The sequence below is a fragment of the Salmo salar genome, chromosome 15 (genome assembly GCF_965601325.2).
Source record: "Salmo salar chromosome 15, fSalSal1, whole genome shotgun sequence".
Lineage (NCBI taxonomy): Eukaryota > Metazoa > Chordata > Actinopteri > Salmoniformes > Salmonidae > Salmo > Salmo salar.
The window spans coordinates 44,192,840-44,218,962 of NC_138305.1; positions in this window are offsets into that span (position 1 = coordinate 44,192,840).

The window sequence follows — 26,123 nt, forward strand, 5'->3', positions numbered from 1 at the left end:
CAGGGCGTGGCAGGGGGTGTTCGTTTTGTGTGTTTTGGAGTTTTTTGTTCTAGGGGATTTTGGTTCTAGTTTTCATTTTCTATGTTTCGTTTTCCAGGTTTGGCCGAGTGTGGTTTCCAATCAGAGGCAGGTGTCTTTCGTTGTCTCTGATTGGAAGCCATACTTAGGCAGCCTGTTTTCCTTTGGGTTTTGTGAGTGGTTATTTTCCGTTATAGTCTGTGAACCTTATGGAACTGCTTGCTGTCGTCTGTTTTTTCTTTGTTTAAGTGCTCTCTTAAAATAAATAAGTAAGAATGAGCACTATACTCGCTGCGCCTTGGTCTGTCCTTAACGACGTTTGTGACAGAACCACCCACCAGAAGAAGACCAAGCAGCGGAAGAAGGAGCAGCAGGAGAAGTATTTGGAGTCATGGACGTGGGAGGAGATCCTCGATGGCAAGGGTCCATGGAGCCAGGCTGGGGAGTACCGGCGCCCGAAGGCGGAACTGGAGGAAGCAAAGAGGGAACGACTACAGCCCTGTTGATGTTAATGGGGGCCTGTTCGGCCCACCTTTTCCTACAGTCCACGATCAGCTCCTTTGTCTTGCTCACATTGAGGGAGAGTTTTTTGTCCTGACACCACACTGCCAGGTCTCTGACCTCCTCTCTATAGGCTGTCTCATCGTTGTCTGTAATCAGGCCTACCACTGTTGTGTCGTCAGAAAACTTGATGATGGCGTTGGAGTCATGTTTGGAAACACAGTCATGGGTGAACAGGGAGTACAGGAGGGGACTAAGCATGCACCCCTGAGGGGCCCCAGTGTTGAGTATCAGCGTGGCAGAAGTGTTGTTGCCTACCCTTACCACCTGGGGGGCGGCCCGTCAGGAAGTCCAGGATCCAGTTGCAGAGGGAGGTGCTCACATAGGTGTTCCTTTTGTCCAGGTGGGAAAGGGCAGTGTGGAGTGCGATTGAGATTGAGTCATCTGTGGATCTGTTGGGGCGGTAAGTCCAACCCTAATTTAACACACCTGATTCTACTAATTAGCTGCTCAACAAGACCTTAACTAGCTGAATCAGATATGCTAAATTAGGGTTGGACTGAAAACCAACAGGACAGTAGATCTCCAGGAAGAGGGTGGGCAGCCCTGGTCTAGGGTATCCGGGATGATGCTATGACGTGAGCCATGACCAGCCTTTTAAAGCACTTCATGGCTACCGACGTGAGTGCTATGAGGCGGTAATCATTTAAGCAGGTTACCTTCACTTCCTTGGGGGACTATGGTGGTCTGCTTGAAACATGTAGGTATTACAGACTTGGTCAGGGAGTGGTTGTAAATGTCAATGAAGATACTTGCCAGGTGGTCCATGCATGCTTTGAGTAAACGTCCTGGTAATCCGTTTGGCCCTGCGGCTTTATGAATGTTGACCTGTTTAAAGGTCTTGCTACTGAGAGCGTTATCACACAGTCATCTGGAATAGCTGATGCTTTCATGCATGCTTCATTGTTGCTTGCCTCGAAGCGAGTTTCTGGCTTTCCCTTTGTAGTCCGTAATAGTTTTCAAGCCCTGCCACATCCGACGAGTGTCAGAGCTGGTGTAGTATGATTCAGTCTTAATCCTGTATTAACTCTTTACCTGTTTGATGGTTCATCTGAGGGCATAGCGGGATTTCTTATAAACGTCTGGATTAGTGTCCCGCTGTCACAGCTGTCTTCAGAAATGGACCAAAATGCAGCAGAGTTAGTGTTCAGCATCATTTAATTCAAAAAAAGATCACTGGAACACTACAAAACAAGAAAATACCGACAGCTCAACAGTACTGACAGCATAACACACTGAACAGAAACAATTACCCACAACCCCAAAGAAAAACACACACTCCTATATAGGACTCCCAATCAAAGGCAACTCAACACACCTGCCTTCAATTGGGAATCCTAATCACCAACACAACCATTCACACACACAAAAACCCTGCCACATCCTGACCAAAACTAATCCAATTGCTCCCTATGCTGGTCAGGATGTGACACCCGCTCCTTGAAAGCGGCAGCTCTAGCCTTTAGCTCGATACGGATGTTGCCTGTAATCCATGGCTTCTGGTTGGGTTATGTACGTATGGTCACTGTGGGGACAACGTCGTCGATGCACTTATTGATGAAGCCGATCACTGAGGTGGTATACTCCTCAATGCCATTGGATGAATCCCGGAACATATCCAGTCTGTGCTATCAAAACAGTCACTGGTACTTCCTGCTTTAGTTTTTTGTTTGTAAGCAGGAATCAGGACGATACAATTATGGTCAGATTTGCCAAATGGAGGGCTAGGGAGAGCTTGCGCGTCTCTGTGTGTGGAGTAAAGGTGGTCTAGAGTTTTTTTCCCCTCTGGTCGCACATTTGACATGCTGGTAGAAATTAGGTAAAATAGATTTATGTTTGCCTGCATTAAAGTCCCCAGCCACCAGGAGCGCCGCTTTTGGATGAGCATTTTCTTGTTTGCTTATGACCTTATACAGCTGGTTGAGTGCGGTCTTAGTGCCAGCATCGGTTTGTGGTGGTAAATAGACGGCTACGGATAATATAGATGAGAACTCTCTTGGAAGATAGTGTGGTCTACAGCTTATCATAAGGTACTCTACCTCAAGCGAGCAATACCTCGAGACTTCTTTAATATTAGACATTAGGCACCAGCTGTTATTGACAAATAGACATATTATCCGTGTCGTCATTCAACCACGACTCTGTGAAACATAAGATATTACAGTTTTTAATGTCCTGTTAGTAGGATGGTCATGATCGTATATCATTTGTATATTGTGTGTAGATTGATGAGAATTTGTTTTTATTTAATCAATTTTCCGAATAATGCTGTAACGTTAAAATTTTTCAAGGGGTCTGAATACTTTCCGAATTCACTGTACATACTATCTACTACTCAATGGGGAGGGCATGTACAGCAACAACACCGGGACACAGTGCCTTTTGCTCCTGCTTGACAAGCACTACTGTCTGGCAACAGCGTGGGAAGTAGCTACCTAGTAGCCAATATAAGGGTGACAGTCGCAGTAAGCGCACGCATACAACGCATGAAGCAACAGTACACCCATCATCAGTACTTTTATAAAAAAATTAACAATGGTCAGTTTTACAACTGAACATTTAAAATGATTTGTGTAAAACTAACAGTGAAATACGACTCAGACTCATCCTCTGTCTTAAAAACAGAAGTCCAAACTCTCGCAGTACGGTAGCTCAATGTAAGGTAGTTGCAAGGTAAGAAACGGATGGAAAAAAACTGCTCAATCAAAACCATCTAACCTATAGCAGAGCTTTTTCGACACACCCACTCCTTTCCACACACACCCACTACTATCCTTTCGACACACCCACTCGCTGATACTCTGGTCGCCATATTGGGATGCAGCTACACCGTTCTTCTTCTGGGGAGTGCCAATATGGCCGACCGGCGGCTTCAAAGCCTCTTATTGGCCAATACATAGCATCAGAAATCTAGCTTGTATATGCTGATCCTCAACACAGGCACCCCTCAGGGGTGCGTGCTCAGCCCCCTCCTGTTCTCCCTGTTCACTCATGACTGAACAGCCAGAAACGACTCCAACACCATCATTAAATTTGCCAATGGCACAGCAGTGGTAGGCCTGATCACCGACAACAACGAGACAGCCTATAGTGAGGAGGTCAGAGACCTGGCCGTGTGGTGCCAGGACAACAACCTCTCTCTCAACGTGATCAAGACAAAGGAGATGATTGTGGTCTACAGGAAAAAGAGGGCCGAGCACGCCCCCATTCTCATCGATGGAGGCTGCAGTGGAGCAGGTTGAGAGCTTCAAGTTCCTTGGTGTCCACATCACCAACAAACTAACATGGTCCAAGCACACCATGACAGTCGTGAAGCAGGCACGACAAAACCTATTCCCCCTCAGGAGACTGAAAATATTTGGCATGGGTCCTCAGATCCTCAAAAGGTTCTACAGCTGCATCATCGAGAGCATCCTGACTGGTTGCATCACTGCCTGGTATGGCAACTGCTCGGCCTCCAACCGCAGGGCACTACAGAGGGTAGTGCGAACGGCCCAGTACATCACTGGGGCCAAGCTTCCTGCCATCCAGGACCTCTATACCAGGCGGTGTCAGAGGAAGGCCCTAAAAATTGTCAAAGACTCCAGCCAGCCACCCTAGTCATAGACTGTTCTCTCTGCTACCACACGGCAAGCGGTATCGGAGCGCCATGTCTAGGTCCCAGAGGCTGCTAAACAGCTTCTATCCTCAAGCCATAAGACTCCTGAACATCTAGTTACCCCCCCCCCCCCTCTCCACACCACTGCCACTCTCTGTTGTCATCTATGCATAGTCACTTTAATTAACTCTACTTACATGTACATACTCCATCAACTAACCGGTGCCTCCGCACATTGACTCTGTACCGGCACCCCCCTGTATATATTGTTATTTCTGACTGCTGCTCGTTAATTACTTGTTACTTTTATCTCTTATTTTTTAAACGTGACTTATAAAATTTGATTTGATTTGATCATTTGTGTTGACTGACAGTGAGGGAAGAGGAGGTAGGCTATGTGAGTGCACTCAGCTAACTGTATAAAAATGAAAGGGACTAGTGAGTGGAACACACAGTGTGGAATGTGTGGATTCTGTTTAAGTTAGCCATGCTTGGTTAGAAAGCACTGCTCCTAGCTGGAGGGAAACGCTTAAGCCGTTGTGTGAAAAGTGAGAGCTGGAGATTCTGAGACCTCAGCAGTCAACCTCTTTGTAAAAATGCCCTTTGAGTCACAGATCTGGAAGTGGTTGAGGGAAGTAGAAGGAAGGGGAGCCATTGGAAGGAAATAGAAAGTTGTTTACACGTTTAGGGTTGAATCAATGTTGATCCTCTATAGAAGCACTCTGGGGTCTCCAATGCCTCTTTTTCTTTTAGAATTGATCCCTAATAGTTATGATGCTGTGTCTCCTCTGTAGGCTACAACATAAAGGAATTTGTTGTGTTTCCAGTCTCTCCACACTTTCCTCCTAGGGATATTGCACATTCTGTTTGGCAAACCACATGCAATTTCCCTCCTTAGTTGATATTGGTTATTATCATTATGAAGCAGAACAAACAACCTTGAGCCATTGCTTCCAAGTCACCACAGTAGACTTTGCAGAATGCCTGCAGTTCAAGGCTTACTGTACATATTGATAAAAGAGACTTAATGCCTGGCTTTCCGCCAGCCAGCCAGCGTCTCGTATAACCACGCTTCTATCCTTTTACTAATTGGTCTGTCCTTTTCAAATGTACAGTTTTCTTCCCCTTTCCAGCTGTTGAATGTGGAGGGACAATAGCATTCCTCAGTGGTTTAATCCCAACGTCACGCCTCACTCAACCCCAGTGGGGAATAGAACTAATGAGCCGACAGCCACTAAGCCATAATGGAAACCTATTGCACATTTGTGCCACAAGAAATCACCCGGGTGCTCTGGCTGGATCTCTTTGTTTTAAAGGAAATGCAACGTGCTTTATTCATGTTTTAATGTGCTGTTCACTGTTTAATTCATTGGTCATATTTTATTTCTCCTACTGTTCTTCCGCTTCTAAAATATAAGACCCCCCCCCCCAAAAAAACATCCCCTCAAAATCCACTGTGGTGTGAAATTATATTAATAGAAGCGTCTGCATTTTTATTTACTGCTGTGCAGTGCAACCAACCATGCAGTAAACTCAGTGGGGCCAATACGATTTAATTGAATCAGAAAGTACTGCTTTATGCCTCTTAATAAATCAAAGAAAAAAGGTTGCAGTAGACCTCCTTTTAGTCTCCAATGGCACAATCCCACCGTTAGGCACAGTAAACTAGCATCCAGCTGAGACCTCCATACAGCCAAGCGCTGTGTGGTTATAGCTAGGCCTGCAGGTCCAGGTGTTTAACCTCAATCTTAGAGGAATTAGGTTCTACTGTTGTGGTCTGTTCTGACTGCCCATATCCAGTTATATTAAACCTGCCTGAGGAGGATACTGCCCTCCGAGGCACTGGATCAGTCTGAGGGCAACCAAGAGTAGACCTAATCATTTATTTGGTTGGGTTTAATGTGTGTGTGAGGGGATAGTGTGTGTCTGTGCATGTGTCTATGTGTGCATGCCTTAAGTACACGTTTTAAAACCTTTTGGTAGAGCATGGTGTTTGCAACACCAGGGTTGTGGGTTCGATTCCCACAGGGGACCAGTATGGGGGGAAAAAAATGTATGAAATATATGCATTCACTACTGTAAGTCGCTCTGGATAAGAGTGTCTGCTAAATTACTCAGATGTAAAATGATAAAAGTATGTGCTTTTTCTAAACAAGCTTATTTATGAATTAATTAATACAAATTATTTATGAATAATAACACGAGATGAGCTCTTGAGCAGAGTAAGTCATTGATGATAAATGTCAAAGATCATGAAGAGATGCAGTTTTAAAAGGCTTATTTGTAAGTGGATGACCTGAGTCTGACAAACCATCATTTTATTTGACTTCCCATTAAATAATGGTACATGAGGAAAACTTTTGGGAAAAGTGAAAAATAATGATTACACAGTGAACAATATCTGAACAGTTACTAAACAGTTACAGCTCTCTAGTCTCTACATGATACTGTTTACAAGCACCATGGTCAGGAGATAATTTCCTCTTGTTCACAACCCGTTAGCTTCACTCCCTTGCACTAAAGCAAATAAGTCAAAATACGGTGACTCATAGCCAAGCCATGCAATCAACAGCTCCACTGTAGCAAAATGAGTGCGTGGACACCAGGCTGCAAGCATGTGAAGAAACAGCTTTTAGAAAATAAACTCTCTCAATTGGCCTGGGATGCTGCAACGTTTTCAACGATTGGGTGGCAGGACTTCGCTCGAATTTCACATTACAGTCGCTACTCACTATAGGCTGTAAAAGAGCCTGCTCTGTGTTTGTGTCACGTGGTCTGTGTTGATGGCTGGCCACTTCTCCCTCTGCAGAAATGTCTTATCTTCAGGCTGGAGAGGCATAAACAAATAGGTGGCCAGGTGAGTGAACCTGCCGTAATCGGAGGTTAAATATTAACTTGAAAGTGAAAGTTGCTAGGGCAAAGGGGCAGAGCCAAGACAGCAGCACATGGATAAGGCAACTATTCTGAGACAGTCTACTGCTTCCGTTTGCTCCTTTGAGCAAATATCCTTTGAGCCCTTCTTTGATACTGTAGCTCACATGAAGACCTCCTCCTGCCCCTTGGATGTGGTCCCTACTAGACTACTTAGTATCCAAGATGGTGTAGCAGTCGGACGTGTGTTTGTCTTGTGCCGTCTTGTCCCATGTAAATAGTCGGTCTCATCGTTTTTTTTCTGGATATATTTTGATCTCACTTTCCACCTACGATCTAAATATACTTTCCTGCAACCCACCCCACCCAATATGGTACGGCTCTGCTATTTTTATACGTTATAACTGGAACCTCCATTAGGAGATAGCCAGCTAACTAGCTACTAGCAAATAGTCACTGTTAGCCACAGCTAGCGGTCTTTACCTTTAGATCGGTCAACAGCCAGCTTTAGCTTGGTCAATACCTGCCAGTCTGCACAGCCCGATATCAGACTGCTTTTCTCCACCACATCACCGGATTCCAGCCGCAAGCTCTGGGCCATTACACCGGATCATCGCAGCTAGCTAGCTGCAACCAAGTGGCCACCGCTGGCTAACGCCTCTGTCCCGAAGCAAGCACCAGTTAGCCTTTAGCTAGCCTCGAGCGAGGCCCATCTCCCGGCTAGCCGAAGAGGTATACCCGCTAATTCGTGGGCTACAATACCTCTTTTGCCAATTGGCCTGGACTCTTTATTGCCGGCACGGAGCCTCGCCGATCCATCACGACTGGTCTGCCGACGTAATCGTCCGATGTGGTTTCAAAAGGCTTTTCTGTTGCGTTGTCACCGAAGACCCATCTGCTAGCCCCAGCCTGCTAGCTTTCTGAACGCCATGCCTCCCGCTCGCCTAGCATAGTAGCGACTACCGAGCGGCTCCCGGACTCATCTATTGCTGCTCATTGGACCCTATGATCACTTGGCTACACATGCCTCTCTCTAATGTCAATATGCCTTGTCTTCTGCTGTTTCGGTTAGTTATTGTTTTATCTCACTGTAGAGCCCCTAGTCCAGCTCAACATGCCTAAGAATGCTCTTTTGTCACACACCCCACACATGGGGAGACCTCACCTGGCTTAGCTGGTGTCTCCAGAGATGCAAGCTCTTTCATCGTCACTCAATGCCTAGGTTTACCCCCATTGTACTCACATCCTACCATACCTTTGTTTGTACATTATGCCCTGAATCTTTTCTACCATGCCCAGAAATCTGACCTTTTTATTCTCTGTTCCCAACACACTAGACGACCAGTTCTTATAGCCTTTATCCGTACACTTATCCTATTCCTCCTCTGTTCCTCTGGTGATGTAGTGGTTTTCCCAGGCCCTATAGCCCCCAGCATCACACCTATTCCCCAGGCACTCTCATTTGTTGACTTCTGTAACAGTAAAAGCCTTGGTTTCATGCATGTTAATGTCAGAAGCCTTCTCCCTAAATGTGTTTTATTCACTGCTTTAGCACACTCCGCCAACCCTGATGTCCTAGCCGTGTCTGAATCCTAGCTTAGGAAGACCACCAAAAATGTGGGCATTTCCATCCCCAACTACAACATTTTCCATCAAGAAAGAACTGCCAAAGGGGGCGGAGTTGCAATCTAATGCAGAGAGAGCCTGCAGAGTTCTGTCATACTATCCAGGTCTGTGCCCAAACAGTTCGAGCTACTACTTTTAAAAATCCACCTTTCCAGAAATAAGTCTCTCACTGTTGCCACTTGTTAGAGACCACCCTTAGCCCCCAGCTGTGCCCTGGACACCATATGTGAATTGATTGCCCCCCCATCTATCTTCAGAGTTCGTACTGTTAGGTGACCTAAACTGGGATATGTTTAGCACCCGTCCTACAATCTAAGATAGATGCCCTCAATCTCACACAAATTATCAAGCAACCTACCAGGTACAACCGTGAATCCGTAAACATGGGCACCCTCATAGATATCATTCTGACAAACTTGCCTTCTAAATACACGTCTGCTGTCTTCAACCAGGATCTCAGCGATCACGCATTGCCTGTGTACGTAATGGGCCCGCGGTCAAACGACCACCCCTCATCACTGTCAAACGTTCCCTAAAAACCTTTCTAAACGGCCTTTCTAATCGACCTGGCCCCGGTATCCTGGAAGGATATTGACCTCATCCCTTCAGTAGAGGATGCCTGGTTGTTTTTAAAAAGTGTTTTCCTCACCATCTTAAATAAGCATGCCCCATTCAAAAAATGTAGAACTAAGAACAGATATAATGCTTGGTTCACTCCAGACTTGACTGCCCTTGACCAGCCCAAAATCATCCTGTGGCGTACTGCATTAGCATCGAATAGACCCCGTGAAATGCAACATTTCAGGGAAGTCAGGAACCAATATACACAGTCAATTAGGAAAGCTAACATGCTGACCAGACCGGACACATCGCGTGCGCGAGCGTCGCAAAATAAATGTAGAAATCCATGTTATTCAATTATTGCACCCACACTGCTCGCGCGCGCCAACGAGTGTCTGCGATGCCAAGGGCTAAAATAGAACTCCTTTCTATTTCTGACGCAGATCGCGCTGAAAGTCCTGCCTCTCCCATCTCCTCATTGGTTTATAGAAGCAGGTACCCACGTGCCATCTTCTCATTGGTTATACCCACGTGGGTGATTGAAAGACAAACTGTTTTGCTGGTAGTCGTGGTAATACTATGAAAGTTTAGATGCCAATCACCATATAAGTTCAAAGATGAAAAAGCCTGGAAGGAGGAGAGGTGACTAGAAACGATTCGGTTGGCCGTTTTATGTGTGGATTAATTGGCGGAGTAGAGGAGCTTGTGCATTTCAGGTAAAATAACAACTCAATGTTTATATTCCAGGATAAATTAGCTAGCAACAGCAAGCTAGCTAAATAGGACAAATTAGCTAGCAAGTGCAAGCTAACTAGCTGCATTTCAATACATGTTTCATATTTTACGACCTGTCCCCAAATTAATGTCATTGGTTCAGAGTTTGTTTTTATATTTTAACCTGTGTGTCGTGATCGCGTTTGGTGTAGGGGGACAAAATAAATGTATGCACGATAGCGCACGATGGCGCACGCACGCAGCCGGTTTGGGTTCCGTGTAAGGCTAGCTTTTTCAAACAGGAATTTGCATCCTGTAGCACAAATTCCAAAAAGTTTTGGGACACCGTAAAGTCCATGGAGAATAAGAGCACCTCCTCCTAGCTGCCCACTGCACTGAGGCTAGGAAATGCTGTCACCACCGATAAATCTATGACAATTGAGAATTTCAATAAGCATTTTTCTACGGCTGGCCATGCTTTCCACCTGGCTAGCCCTACCCTGGCCAACAGCTCTGCACCCCCACAGCAATCCAGATAGCTGATGTTCTGGAAGAGCTGCAAAGTCTGGATCCCTACAAATCAGCTGGGCTAGAAAATCTGGACCCTCTCTTTCTAAAATGATCCGCCGAAATTGTTGCAACCCCTATTACTAGCCTGTAATAGGGGTTGCAACAACCTCTCTTTCGTATCGTCTGAGATGCCTAAAGATTGGAAAGCTGTCGCGGTCATCCCCCTCTTCAAAGGGGGAGACATTCTAGACCCAAACTGTTACAGACCTATATCCATCCTGCCCTGCCTCTCTAAAGTCTTCAAAAGCCAAGTTAACAAACAGATCACTGACCATTTCGAATCCCACCGTACCTTCTCCACTATGCAATCTGGTTTCCGAGCTGGTCATGGGTGCACCTCAGCCACGCTCAAGGTCCTAAACGATATCATAACCGCCATAGATAAAAGACACTACTGTGTAGGCGTTTTCATCGACCTGGCCAAGGCTTTCGACTCTGTCAATCACCGCATTCTTATCGGCAGACTTAATAGCCTTGGATTCTCAAATTACTGCCTCGCCTGGTTCACCAACTACTTCTCAGATAGAGATCAGTGTATCTAATTGGAGGGGACCTCTGGCAATCTCTATGGGGGTGCCTCTGTATATATCAATGATGTCGCTCTTGCTGCTGGTGATTCTCTGATCCACCTCTACGCAGACGACATCATTCTGTATACATCTGGCCCTTCCTTGGACACTGTGTTAACAATGCTAGTAAAACTAAGTGCATGCTCTTCAACCGTTTGCTGCCTGCACCTGCCCACCTGCCTAGCATCACTACTCTGCACGGTTCTGACTTAGAATATGTGGACAATTACAAATACCTAGGTGTCTGGTTAGACTGTAAACTCTCCTTCCAGACTCTCATTAAGTATCTCCAATCCAAAATTAAATCTAGAATCGGCTTCCTATTTCGCAACAAAGCCTCCTTCACTCATGCTGCCAGACATACCCTCGTAAAACTGACTATCCTACCGATCCTTGACTTCGGCGATGTCATTTACAAAATAGCCTCTAACACTCTACTCAGCAAGTTGGATGTAGTCTATCACAGTGCCATCCATTTTGTCACCAATGCCCCATATACTACCCACCGCTGCGACCTGTATGCTCTCGTTGGCTGGCCTTCGCTACATATTCGTCACCAAACCCACTGGTTCCAGGTCATCTATAAGTCTTTGCTAGATAAAGCCCCGCCTTATCTCAGCTCACTGGTCTCCATAGCAACACCCACCCATAGCTCGTGCTCCAGCAGGTATATTTCACTGGTCATCCCCAAAGCCAACACCTCCTTTGGCTGCCTTTCCTTCCAGTTCTCTGCTGCCAATGACTGGAACGAATTGCAAAAATCACTGAAGCTGGAGACTCTTATCTCCCTCTCTAACTTTAAGCATCAGCTGTCAGAGCAGCTTACCGATTACTGTACCTGTACACAGCCTATCTGTAAATAGCACACCCAACTACCTCATCCCCATATTGTTATTTTTTTTCTTCTCTTTTGCACCCCAGTATCTCTACTTGCACATCATCATCTGCACATCTCTCACTCCAGTGTTAATGATAAATTGTAATTTTTTTGCCACTATGGCCTATTTATTGCCTTACCTCCCTAAACTTACTACATTTGCACACACTGTACATAGATTTTTCTATTGTGTTTTTGACTGTACGTTTGTTTATCCCATGTGTAACTCTGTGTTGTGTGTTATTTGTCGCACTGCTTTGCATTATCTTGGCCAGGTTGCAGTTGTAAATGAGAACTTGTTATCAACTGGCCTACCTGGTTAAATAAAGGTGAAATAAATATAAATAAAAACTAGAAGAGGTTATGCCTTCTGTTGGCCTTCATATTATGTCTATTGTAACTAGCTCCCTGACCTTTGGCTCCTTTCCAGCCTATTTTAACTGCTCTGGTCCAACCTCTCCTTAAAAAGCTAAATCTAGACCCCTCCTCACTGAGTAATTATGTACCTCTCTCTAAACCTCATTTTTAAACCAAGATTTCTGAAAAAGTTGTCTCAAGCTGGCTTATTTAAATATGAACAATTTATTTGAAAAATTCCAGTCGGGCTTCTACTCACTTCACACCACGGAAACTGCTTAATTGAAAGTCAACAATGACCTTCTGTTGGCTGCCGATGCCAGTGAAGGCTCTATTGTCGTTCTTTTGGATCTCAGTGGCGCGTTTGATGCTATTGATCATTTACGTTCTCGTTGACCGGCTGGAGAGGTGGGTGGAAATTTCTGGTGTTGCCCTCGATTAGTTCAGGTCATATTTATGTGACAGACCTTTCTCAGTGAGCATGGGTGGTTCAGTATTGTCCCCAGCACCTATTCACTATGGTGTCCCTCAGGGGCCAATTCTGGGCCCCATCCTTTTTTTCCCTGTACATGCTTCCCCTTGGTGACATCATCCGCAATCGTAACATTGAGTTTCACTGGTAATGTGGATGACACGCAGCTTTATTTACCTGTCAGACCCAGTGATCAAGCTAGCATAACTACCCTTCACATGTGTCTTGCTGACATCAAATGTTGGATGTCTGACAACTTAATGATAAGAAATCAGAGGTGGTTTTATTTGGCCCCCACCTTGCTAGGACCTAGATTAAAAATAACCTTCACCAATGTAAAGCCTACGACCAGAAACCTAAACATTGAGCTGCATTTAAAGAAGGTTGTCCAGTCATGCTTTTATCATCTAAAAAATATAGCTAAGTCAAGTATTTTATTTCAGTTACTAATCTTGAGAAAGTTATACATGCTTTTATTTCCTCATGCCTAGATTACTGTAACTCTTTGTCCAAATGTCTCCGTTTGAAATCCCTCCATCGTCTACAGTTAGTTTATAATACTGCAGCTCGGCTTTTAACCGACACGAGAAAGTGTAACCATATCATACCTGTTTTAGCTTCTCTACACTGGCTACCGTTCACTTTCAAAAATAGATTTTTAAATGTTATTAATCACGTTTGAGGCTAAGCTCGGTTTAGCCCCATCCTAACTCTCAGGTCTTTTATCTCTTTACGAGCCAGGATGCAGCCTGAGATCCTCTGTCAGGGCACTGTTGACCATTCCAAAGTCTAAGTTGAAAAATAAAGGAGACTAGACATTTACCATTAGAGCCCCTAGACTTCGGTATGGCCTGCCAGAGATCAGGCTTACAGATTCAGCCAGTGCCTCTTTTTAAATCTCTGCTGAAGACACATTTTTTTTAAACTATTTTAATATATGATTTCAATGTACAGTGTGATTTTAATTAACAATCTTGTTTCATTCTCCTACCTCCTGTCTATGTTTCCTTGTTGGTACTTCTATTTTATTTTATTATTTTATGATGTGAGCACTTTATTACTTATATTGAACGCGCTATACAAATAAAGTTATTATTAGTATTTTAAACCATTTGTCACCTAATACCTCTCTCTTTGTTTTCCTCTCGCTCACTCACTCACTCACTCACTCACTCACTCACTCACTCACTCACTCACTCACTCACTCACTCACTCACTCACTCACTCACTCACTCACTCACTCACTCACTCACTCACTCACTCACTCACTCACTCACTCACTCACTCACTCACTCACTCACTCACTCTCTCACTCTCTCCCTCCTCCCTCTCACTCCTTTTCATTCTGTCTTGCTTGTTCTCTCTCTTTCTTTGTCTCTCTCTAACTAAACATCAAGACAACTGTCTGTCGGCCACAGGAATAACACTATGCATTTTTTATTGAGCCTCATGGTTGGGTTATATTGTACATCCATGTCTTGATGTTCAGATGACATGTTTGCTTGTACAGTATTTACATCACCTTGTTGGAATTGAGATACTCAGCTTGTGATTTTTTTACTTATATTTACTGTTTGAGGCTGTACATTAAGGTTGAATAATTACAATCTACAGAAGCCTATATTTCGTAAAACCTTGGACTGCTTAAGTTGCAGCATGTTTTTTGCTTACTACCTCACCCTTACGTTTCACCAGAAAATGCTGAAGCAGGGATAAAAACAACAGTCAGTATTTTAGCAGGTTAAAAATGTCAGCATTTGAAAATGAACACAACACACTTCCAGTCAGCTTTACTTACATTGTGGATAAACATTCCCATTTGGAGATGGTCATAATGAGAGAAAAGAAGCTGCTTTGAGTCATCTCTTGTCAGCTCTAATTGAAGAATGACCTTGAGTGTCAGATGTCTCTGTATCCGGTGCTGTGGCTGAAGGCCTTTGGTTAATATAAAGCACACAACCACATAATACTCTAAAAGCTTTGATTGTTGTCTATAGATATCAGGATATACTATAGCCTACCCTGTGCTGCTATTTGACTGTAAAATACACCATCCCTTGGTCATTACTCACAGAGTGTCACGATTCCCACCGACGGTGGCGCCCCCTCCTGCTCGGGTGGCGCTCGGCGGTCGTCGTCACCGGCCTATTAGCTGCCACCGATTCCCTTTTGCTTTTCCCTTTTTTTATTTTGTGACACCTGTGGTCAATTAGCCATTAGAGGGGCTATTTAGTTTAGCTGGCCCGCTCCTGTTCGTGCGGGATTAATGATTGTTTCTTGTGTGACGGCTTGTGTTCATGTCGACGTTGTTGTACGCCGCATGTATTTTCTCCCCTGTGTGTGGGAACATTTGTTTTTTTTTGGTGAGTGTATATTAAAAACACCACTACCCTGTGTTCGCTGGTTCCTGCGCCTCATTCCTCCTCCACAATTACCAAGCCTTAACAGAATCCCGCACCACGATAGAAGGCATGGAATCAGCGGGAGCAGCGGCCACTCCTCTGCCCTCGATGGAGGAACGCGTACTCCACCACACGACAGTCCTCCATTGCATCGGATCGGCAATGGACCAGATGATGGAGAGGATGGACAGATGGGAGAGAAGTGGTATCCTCTCTCCACCTCCACCTGCCCCGATACAGCCATCTTCGCCTCCCATGACGTCTGGCTCTGGCGCGCTTCGTCTGGCGCTCCCGAGGGAGTACGATGGGGCGGCGGCTGGGTGCCAGGGGTTTTTGCTCCAGCTTGAGCTGTACCTGGCCACCGTTAGACCTGCTCCCACGGGGGAGGAGAGCGTGAGTGCCCTCGTTTCCTGCCTGACGGGCAGAGCTCTGGAGTGGGCTAATGCGGTCTGGAACGGTCCAGACTCGGCGAGGGACCACTACCCGGAGTTCACCCGCCGCTTTCGGGCCGTGTTCGACCACCCTCCGGAAGGAAGAGCGGCGGGTGAACGGCTGTTCCACCTCAGGCAGGAGACGAGGAGTGCCCAGGACTTCGCGCTGGACTTCAGGACCTTGGCTGCTGGGGCGGGGTGGAACGACAGGGCCCTCATAGACCACTACCGCTGCAGTCTCCGGGCGGACGTCCGCAGGGAGCTGGCCTGTCGGGACACAGCTCTGTCCCTGGACGAACTGATAGATATGTCCATACGACTGGACAACTTGCTGGCTGCCCGCGGGCGTTCGGAGAGGGTCCTGCCCGTTCCACCCCCGTGCACCCCCGCCCCTACCCCTATGGAGGTAGGGGGGGCCGTGCCAAGGGGCACCGGAGGAGGTGGCTCCTCCTGCACCAGCTGTGGTCGGAGAGGACACACGGCCGACCGGTGCCGGAGGAGCCAGTCTGGGAGTCGAGATGGTAGGCAGAACACTTCTCGGTTACCTCAGGTGAGTCAGCACCAGATTCACCCAGAACCCCCTGTTGGTCATGTGTTTTTACCTGTTTTGTTTACTAAATTTTTTCCCTCTTCCCAGCATAGGGCGCTAGTCGATTCAGGCGCAGCTGGGAATTTTATGGACCGTGGACTTGCCATTAAGCTGGGCATTCCGCGGGTGCCGATAGATTCTCCTTTCCCCGTGCACTCCCTAGATAGCCGACCATTAGGGTCAGGGCTAGTCAGGGAGTCTACGGTGCCACTGGACATGGTAACGCTGGGGAATCATAAGGAACGCATTCGTTTTTTCCTTATTGACTCGCCTGCGTTTCCGGTGGTGCTGGGGGTCCCCTGGCTGGCTGGTCACAATCCCCGTATTTCGTGGAAACAGGGGGTTCTCCAGGGGTGGTCAGAGGAGTGTTCAGGTAGGTGCCTAGGAGTTTCCATAGGTGCCACGTCGGTGGAGAGTCCAGACCAGGTGTCCACCGTGCGCATTCCCCCCGAATACGCCGATTTGGCGATCGCTTTTTGTAAAAAGAGGGCGACTAAATTACCACCTCATCGACAGGGGGATTGTGCGATAGATCTCCAGGTTAACGCTGCGCTTCCCAGGAGTCACGTGTACCCCTTGTCACAGGAGGAGACGGCGGCTATGGAGACATATGTCACGGAATCCCTGGGACAGGGGTACATTCGGCCCTCCATCTCACCCGCTTCCTCGAGTTTCTTTTTTGTGAAGAAAAAGGAGGGAGGTCTGCGTCCGTGCATTGATTACCGAGGTCTAAACGCTATTACGGTGGGGTTTAGTTACCCACTACCTCTCATCGCTACGGCGGTGGAATCATTTCACGGAGCGCAGTTCTTCACAAAACTGGATCTCAGGAGCGCGTATAACCTGGTGCGTATCAAGAAGGGAGACGAGTGGAAAACCGCCTTTAGTACCACATCGGGCCATTATGAGTACCTCGTCATGCCGTATGGGTTGAAAAATGCTCCAGCCGTCTTTCAATCCTTTGTTGACGAGATTCTCAGGGACCTGCACGGGCAGGGCGTGATTGTATATATCGATGACATTCTGATATATTCCGCCACCCGCTCCGCGCATGTGTCCCTGGTGCGCAAGGTGCTTGGTAGACTGCTGAAGCATGACCTATACGTTAAGGCTGAGAAGTGTGAGTTTTCCAAACGAGCCGTCTCCTTTCTGGGTTATCGCATTTCCACCACGGGGGTGGTGATGGAGTGTGACCGCGTTAAGGCCGTGCGTAATTGGCCGACTCCAACCACGGTGAAGGAGGTGCAGCGGTTTTTAGGCTTTGCCAATTACTACCGGAGGTTTATCCGGGGTTTTGGCCAGGTAGCGGCTCCCATTACCTCACTGCTGAAGGGGGGGCCGGTGCGTTTGCGGTGCGTTTGCGATGGTCGACGGAGGCGGACGGAGCCTTCAAGAAATTGAAGACGCTGTTCACCGACGCACCCGTGTTGGCGCACCCGGACCCGTCTTTAGCGTTCGTAGTGGAGGTGGACGCATCCGAGGCTGGGGTGGGTGCCGTGCTATCACAGCGCTCGGGTGCGCCATTGAAACTCCGCCCCTGCGCTTTCTTTTCGAAGAAGCTCAGTTCGGCGGAGCGTAACTACGATGTGGGGGACAGGGAGTTGCTAGCAGTGGTTAAAGCTTTGAGGGTGTGGCGGCACTGGCTTGAGGGGGCTAAACACCCCTTTCTCATCTGGACCGACCACCGAAACCTGGAGTACATCCGGGCAGCGAGGAGACTGAATCCACGTCAGGCGAGGTGGGCCATGTTCTTCGCCCGGTTTAGGTTTACCATCTCCTATAGACCGGGTTCCCTAAATACTAAGGCCGACGCGCTGTCCCGTCTCTATGACACGGAGGACCGGCCCATCGATCCAACTCCCATCATTCCAGCGTCTAGGCTGGTGGCACCTGTGGTATGGGAGGTGGACGCGGACATCGAGCGGGCATTGGTGTTGGAACCTGCGCCTGCGCAGGTGCCCGTGGGGCGCATGTATGTGCCGCTCGGTGTTCGTGATCGTTTGATTCGGTGGGCGCACACGCTACCTACTGCGGGTCATCCTGGTGAGGCGAGGACAGTGGGGAGTCTAAGGGGGAAGTACTGGTGGCCCACCTTAGCTAAGGACGTGAGGGCCTATGTCTCTTCCTGTTCGGTGTGTGCCCAGAGTAAGGCTCCTAGGCATCTACCAAGAGGGAAGTTACAGCCCCTCCCCGTTCCACAACGACCATGGTCGCACCTGTCCATTGACTTCCTGACAGATCTTCCCCCCTCTCAGGGGAACACGGCGATTCTGGTGGTTGTGGATCGGTTCTCTAAGTCCTGCCGTCTCCTCCCATTGCCCGGTCTCCCTACGGCCCTGCAGACTGCGGAGGCCCTATTTACCCACGTCTTCCGGCACTACGGGGTGCCGGAGGACATTGTCTCTGATCGAGGTTCCCAGTTCACATCCAGGGTCTGGAGAGCGTTTATGGAGCGGCTGGGGGTCTCGGTCAGTTTGACCTCCGGTTATCACCCCGAGAGCAATGGGCAGGCGGAGAGGGTGAACCAGGAGGTGGGCAGGTTCCTGAGGTCGTATTGCCAGGACCGGCCAGGGGAGTGGGCGAGGTATATTCCCTGGGCTGAGTTAGCCCAGAACTCACTTCGCCACTCCTCTACTAACATATCACCCTTTCAGTGTGTGTTAGGTTACCAGCCGGTCCTGGCACCATGACACCGGAGTCAGACCGAGGCTCCTGCGGTGGAGGACTGGGTCCAGCACTCCAAGGAGACCTGGAGAGCCGTCCAGGACTCACTAAAGGAGGCCAGTGCGCGGCAGAAGAGGAGTGCTGACCGCCACCGCAGTGAGGCGCCCGTGTTCGCACCGGGAGACAGGGTCTGGCTCTCGACCCGGAACCTGCCCCTCCGCGTGCCCTGCCGGAAGCTGGGGCCGCAGTGTGTGGGGCCCTTCAAAGTCCTGAGGAGGATAAACGAGGTGTGTTATCGGTTGCAACTCCCTTCCTATTACCGTATTAACCCCTCGTTTCATGTGTCTCTCCTCAGGCCGGTGGTAGCTGGTCCCCTTCACGAAGATGAGGTGCCGGAGGTCCCTCCGCCCCCTCTGGACATCGGGGGGTCCCCGGCGTACAGCGTAAGGGCCATTCTGGACTCGCGACGCCGGGCGAGGGGCCTACAGTACCTCGTGGACTGGGAGGGGTACGGCCCGGAGGAGAGGTGCTGGGTGCCGGCGGCGGACGTCCTGGACCCATCTATGTTGAGGGAGTTCCACCACCTCCGTCCGGATCGCCCTGCCCCTCGCCCTCCGGGTCGACCTCGAGGCCGGTGTCGGCGCGCTGCGGGAGCCGCGCGTCAGGAGGGGGGTACTGTCACGATTCCCACCGACGGTGGCGCCCCCTCCTGCTCGGGTGGCGCTCGGCGGTCGTCGTCACCGGCCTATTAGCTGCCACCGATTCCCTTTTGCTTTTCCCTTTTTTTATTTTGTGACACCTGTGGTCAATTAGCCATTAGAGGGGCTATTTAGTTTAGCTGGCCCGCTCCTGTTCGTGCGGGATTAATGATTGTTTCTTGTGTGACGGCTTGTGTTCATGTCGACGTTGTTGTACGCCGCATGTATTTTCTCCCCTGTGTGTGGGAACATTTTTTTTTTTTTGGTGAGTGTATATTAAAAACACCACTACCCTGTGTTCGCTGGTTCCTGCGCCTCATTCCTCCTCCACAATTACCAAGCCTTAACACAGAGGAGGATTCTCCACTTGGCTAGCTGCTCCTCAAAAGTGGTGCCTGGTATTATCAGCTTTCATGTTCTAGATCAGGGGTACTCAAGTACTATTTTAGAAGGTCTGGTCACACAAATTTCCTAGGTTGCAAAGGTCTAGAATTTATTGCCGTAGTAACAAACCCCCACCTCACAACCCATGCGACCCGAAACTGTTCACACCCCTCTTGTTGGCAGAGAGAAAATGATGCAGTTTTAAAGCTAAATTCCCGCAATTCTACACATTTAGCATGGGGCAGAGATTTGTTTTGCGGTTTTAAAGCTAATTTCCTCCAATTCTATGCATTCTTCCATGTCTTATGTGTGTTTATGTGATACTGCAATAGTATAAGAGTGCAAAGCTGTCATCAAGGCAAAGGGTGGCTATTTGAAGAATTTCAAGTATAAAATATATTTTGATTTGTTTAACACTTTTTTTGGTTTCTACATGATTCCATATGTGTTATTTCATAGTTTGGATGTCTTCACTATTATTCTACAATGTGTAAAATAGTAAAAATAAAGAAAAACCCTTGAATGAGTAGGTGTTCTAAAACTTTTGACCGGTAGTATATATATACAGTTGAAGTCGGAAGTTTACATACACCTTAGCCAAATACATTTGAACTAAGTTTTTCACAATTTCTGACATTTAATCCTAGTAAACATTCTCTGTCTTAGGTCAGTTAGGGTCACCACTTTATTGTAAGAATGTGAAGTGTCAGAATAATAGTTGAGAGAATGATTCATTTCAGCTTTTATTTCTTTCATCACATTACCAGTGGGTCAGAAGTGTACATACACTCAATTAGTATTTTGTAGCATTGCCTTTAAATTGTTTAACTTGGGTCAAACATTTTGGGTAGCCTTCCCACAAACTTCCTACAATAAATTGGGTGAATTTTGGCCCATTCCTCCTAACAGAGCTGGTGTAACTGAGTCAGGTTTGTAGGCCTCCTTGCTTGTACATGGTTTTTCCAGTTCTGCCCACAAATTTTCTATAGGATTGAGGTCAGGGCTTTGTGATGGCCACTCCAATACCTTGACTTTGTTGTCCTTAAGCCATTTTGCCACAACTTTGGAAGTATGCTTGGGGTCATTGTCCATTTGGAAGACCCATTTTTACGGCCAAGTTTTAACTTCCTGACTGATGTCTTGTGATGTTGCTTCAATATATCCACATCATTTTCCTTCCTCATGACGCCATCTATTTTGTGAAGTGCACCAGTCCCTCCTGCAGCAATGCACCCCCACAACATGATGCTGCCACCCCCGTGCTTCACGGTTGGGATGGTGTCCTTCGGCTTGGAAGCCTCTCCCTTTTTCATCCAAACATAACAATGGTCATTATGGCCAAACAGTTCTATTTCTGTTTCATCAGACTGGAGGACATTTCTCCAAAAAGTACAATCTTGTGCAGTGGCAACCAGTAGTCTGGCTTTTTTATGGCGGTTTTGGAGCAGTGATTTCTTCCTTGCTGAGCGGTCTTTCAGGTTATGTCGATATAGGACTCGTTTTACTGTGGATATAGATACTTTTGTACCTGTTTCCTCCAGCATCTTCACAAGGTCCTTTGCTATTGTTCTGGGATTGATTTGCACTTTTCGCACCAAAGTTCATCTCTAGGAGACAGAATGCATCTCCTTCCTGAGCGGTATGACGGTTGCGTAATCCCATGGTGTTTATACTTGCATACTATTGTTTGTACAGATGAATGTGGTACCTTTAGGCGTTTGGAAATTGCTCCCAAGGATGAACCAGACTTGTGGAGGTCTACATTTTTTTCTGAGGTCTTGGCTGATTTCTTTTGATTTTCCCTTGATGTCAAGCAAAGAGGCACTGAGTTTGAAGGTAGGCCTTGAAATACATCCACAGGTACACTTACAATTGACTCAAATGATGTCAATTAGCCTATCAGAAGCTTCTAAAGCCATGACATCATTTTCTGGAATTTTCCAAGCTGTTTAAAGGCATATTCAACTTAGTGTATGTAAACCTCTGACCCACTGAAATTGTGATACAGTGAATTATAAGTGAAATAATCTGTCTATAAACAAATGTTGGAAAAATTACTTGTGTCATGCATAAAGTAGATGTCCTAACCGACTTGCCAAAACTATAGTTTGTTAACAAGAAATTTGTGGAGTGGTTGAAAAACGGGTTTTAATGACTCCAACCTAAGTATATGTAAACTTCCGACTTCAACTGTATATATATATTTATATATATATAGTACCAGTCAAAAGTTTGGACACATCTACTCATTCAAGGGTTTTTCTTTATTTTTACTATTTTATACATTGTAGAATAATAGTGAAGACATCCAAACTATGAAATAACATGTATCATGTAGAAACCAAAAAAAGTGTTAAACAAATCTAATTATATTTCATACTTGAGATTCTTCAAATAGCCACCCTTTGCCTTTATGACAGCTTTGCACACTCTTGGCATTCTATTGGAGTGTAAAGTGAACAGTTTACGGTTTTTACCCTCATAAAAATACAATCATTGCCATCACCTTTTTTGACCACCTCACACCTCACCCTCACCAGTCAAAACACATCAATCAAACAGAGCTTGTTCCTATCTGTCCTTCCTCTAAGCCAATTGTACCTCTAAGCTGACTAGTTTGCTGTGTATTAATGTCCCTTCATGCTATTCCAAATTTCAGTTTGCATGCTGTTAGGCCAGAAGGTGTTTCTCTGTTGGGGCTTTACAGCAAGGCTTTGCACACTTCTCCTTCCCATGTGGTCCCATTCCCACCCCCGTGATATGTGCTCCATGCTCCAAAACAGCCTGCAGGGTCAGGGGGGTCAGGCGCACCAGGAATGTGTGCATGTGACCACTCTGTTTGGCTTTGCTGCTCTCTCTCTCTCAGTGGGACGCGGCTGCTGGCTGGGGCCTTTCATTTGTTTCATTATGCAAAGACAGGATGTTTACACACTTCAGAGCCAATTCGCCATACAATTACCATAAATCAATTCACTTTGGGTTGGAGCTGGGCTTTGATCATGGACGAGCAGAGGGAAGGCTTGAATTACAGGGGTTTCGCAACACCTCTGCTCTGGATTGCTCCAGAGCTTTTTATAATTAATGGGTTAATATTGTGTTGATGCCATCGTTATGGCGTTTTCCCCTCCTCCTGTGCTTGTCCTTGCTGTGTTTGGCTGTCAAAGGAAGCTCTGAGGGAGAAAGCTCTGATACCTGCATGTGATTTTATATCCATACCGAAAAACAAAAAATAAACCTGCAGAGATAGAAAACTGGGAGCTTATTGGGGAGTAACAACTTTATATGATTCTTACCTCCCTGGATCATTTGTGATATTAATTACAGGAAGTCAGCTACTTCTCTAATGAACTGCTTGCGTCTATCAGGCTGCCTTTGTGCTGAAGCATTAGTTCCTGTTCAATGTCCTCTTCTCCCTCTTTCCCCTTCTGTCACTTTTTGATATATTTTATTGCAATTCAGATACAGAATTCAAGACAGAATATGTAGACTACAGACTACCATAGGTAAATATAATTGTGGTTATTCTTACATTTTTGTCTCACATGAATGTGAGATGAACACTAGAAAATAAACAAATCAGTAGCATATAAACAAAATGTGTTTTGATAATGTCTCCAGGTTACTACATGCCTGCCATCTGTGTGTACTCAGCATGGCCAAATGATTGTGGAATTCCATCAGACTGTCAAGTGTCAGTGTGCAGCGGGTAGGACGGAGTCAGGCGCAGGACACAGAACTGAGTAAAAACTTCCTTTACTCGAATAAATCACAAACTAATTCCATACAGGGAAAACAATCCAGCGCGACCACTTAACAAAGAACAAACACGCACAAAACCATGTGGGAACCAGAGGGTTAAATAGGGAATAAATTATAACGTAATGGAAACCAGGTGTGTACAATCAAGACAAAACAAATGGACAAAGAAACGTAGATCGGTGGCGGCTAGAAAGCCGGTGACGTCGACCGCCGAACGCCGCCCGAACAAGGAGAGGCACCAACTTCGGCGGAAGTCGTGACACAGACTGGCAAGACCAGTCCTGTGCTCGATTCACACTGGCATAACAGAACTGCAAGGTCAACACTAAAATTCTACATGGCTTGACAAATTGGACTGCAGAGTGTGAGATTGTGGCACAACCTATATTGTGACGTTTTACCATATATACACTTATTGACTAATGTTATTGACTAATGCTCCTTCTGTATGACCTGTCACAAAGATAAAATGCTTAGAACAAAACATACTTCTTATTGGCTGTATTTATTTCACTGTCTACAATATCTACGGCACATCTCAACTAAAAGACCACAAGATAAGGACTGACCACTTTGTTTTTCTCCCACTAAACCAAGAGCGTTTTTCTCATCCCAAGTACATCCAGAATATTTCCCCATCACTTGGCTGAGAGCAGCAGGATAAATAAACATTGAGGCAATCCAGCAGATAAAAAAAAGCGAGAGCAACTTTCCCCTGGTCTCCAAGCAACAAGAGCCATTGGAAATTAATACTCTATCCGACACTCTGGAATTGACAGTGTACTGTTAGCTACCCGGAATGTAATTGCCAGCCTGAAGGTATTAAATTAAGCTGTGTGGCTTTGTAACTGAAATGTTGGAGATATTACCTAAATTTCCCAGACATCAAGCACTCAGACAGGTTAGATAGGCTACATACTCATCTACTCTACCTTATGAAGTTTGTCAGACCCACGCACACACATGCGTGCAGGCAGGAACCCATGTACGCACACACACATGCGCTCATGTATTGCACACTGACCTACACTTTATGGAATCTAATATTGGAATACAGAGCCATTACCACTCCAGCACACTTAGGAATCCACATGAAGCACATGGAAGTTGATTGTGTTTTGGTGGCCATATGGTGTGTGAATATGCAGCAGTGTGTCACGAGCCATCACTTTAGAAACCCATTGACATACACACGTGAGATAAGGGTTAGTTTGCTTTTCCTTGATTTATCTGATCAATTGATTTCAGTAAGTAAGTGTGCACCCAATGTATTGCTCTGAAACCAAAATGATTTAAAGGATTTAAATGGATATGTTAAGAGGATTTAAATGGATATGCTTAGAAACATCTGTGCAAAGTCAGTTCCTGGATGCTAATGACCAGTAGAGTTTGCTGCCACTTGCAAATTAACTATAATTCGGCTCATAAATAATCTAACCATTGTTGTGATAATCCAATCACCCTTTAAGAAGTTATTGGACAACAGCGATGTGTATAGGAAAACATAATTTACACAATGATAAACGGACTCCATAGCTTATTGCGTTCCCTGTTTAACACAAGACATTTGACATTTCACTAACTTCTTGCTATCTAATACCATGCAGCAGGGCTCGAATTTGCTGGAGGCATCGGCAGCCATGGCCGTCGTTGCCCCCTTGTGTTACCGCAATGCCCTCAAATGAATGTTTATGTCTTGTGGACAAAGTGGCCGTTGTGCCCTTGGGCTGGATTTAATAATTATAATTCCCTTCTCCTGGCTGCTAATCGCCGTAGCCTACTCTGAAGCACCTCTCACTTTATTTCAGTTTTTTATTTTTAATACATTTGCAAAAATTTCTAAAAACCTGTTTTTGTAATTAATCCATTTTTGAATAAGGCTGTAACGTAACAAAATGTGGAAAAAGTCAAGGGGTCTGAATACTATCCGAATGCACTGTATATACTGAACAAAGATATAAACGCAACATGCAACAATTGAAACAATTTTACCTAGTTACAGTTTATACATGGAAATCAGCAAATTCAAATACATTCATTAGGCCCTGATCTATGGATTTCAGATTACTGGGCAGGGGCGCAGCCATGAGGCCCACCCACTTGGGAGCCAGGCCCACCCACTGGGAAGCCAGGCCCAGTCCAATCAGAATGATTTTTTTCCCCACAAAAGGGCATTATTACAGACAGAAATACTTCGCAGTTTCATCAGCTGTCCGGGTGGCTGGTCTTAGACGATCCCGCAGGTGAAGAAAACGGATGTGGAGGTCCTGGGCTGGCGTGGTTACACTTGGTCTGCAGTTGTGTGGCCGGTTGGATATACTGCCAAATTCTCTAAAATGAAGTTGGAGGCGGCTTATGGTAGAGAAATTAACATTACATTCTCTGGTAACAGCTCTGGTGGA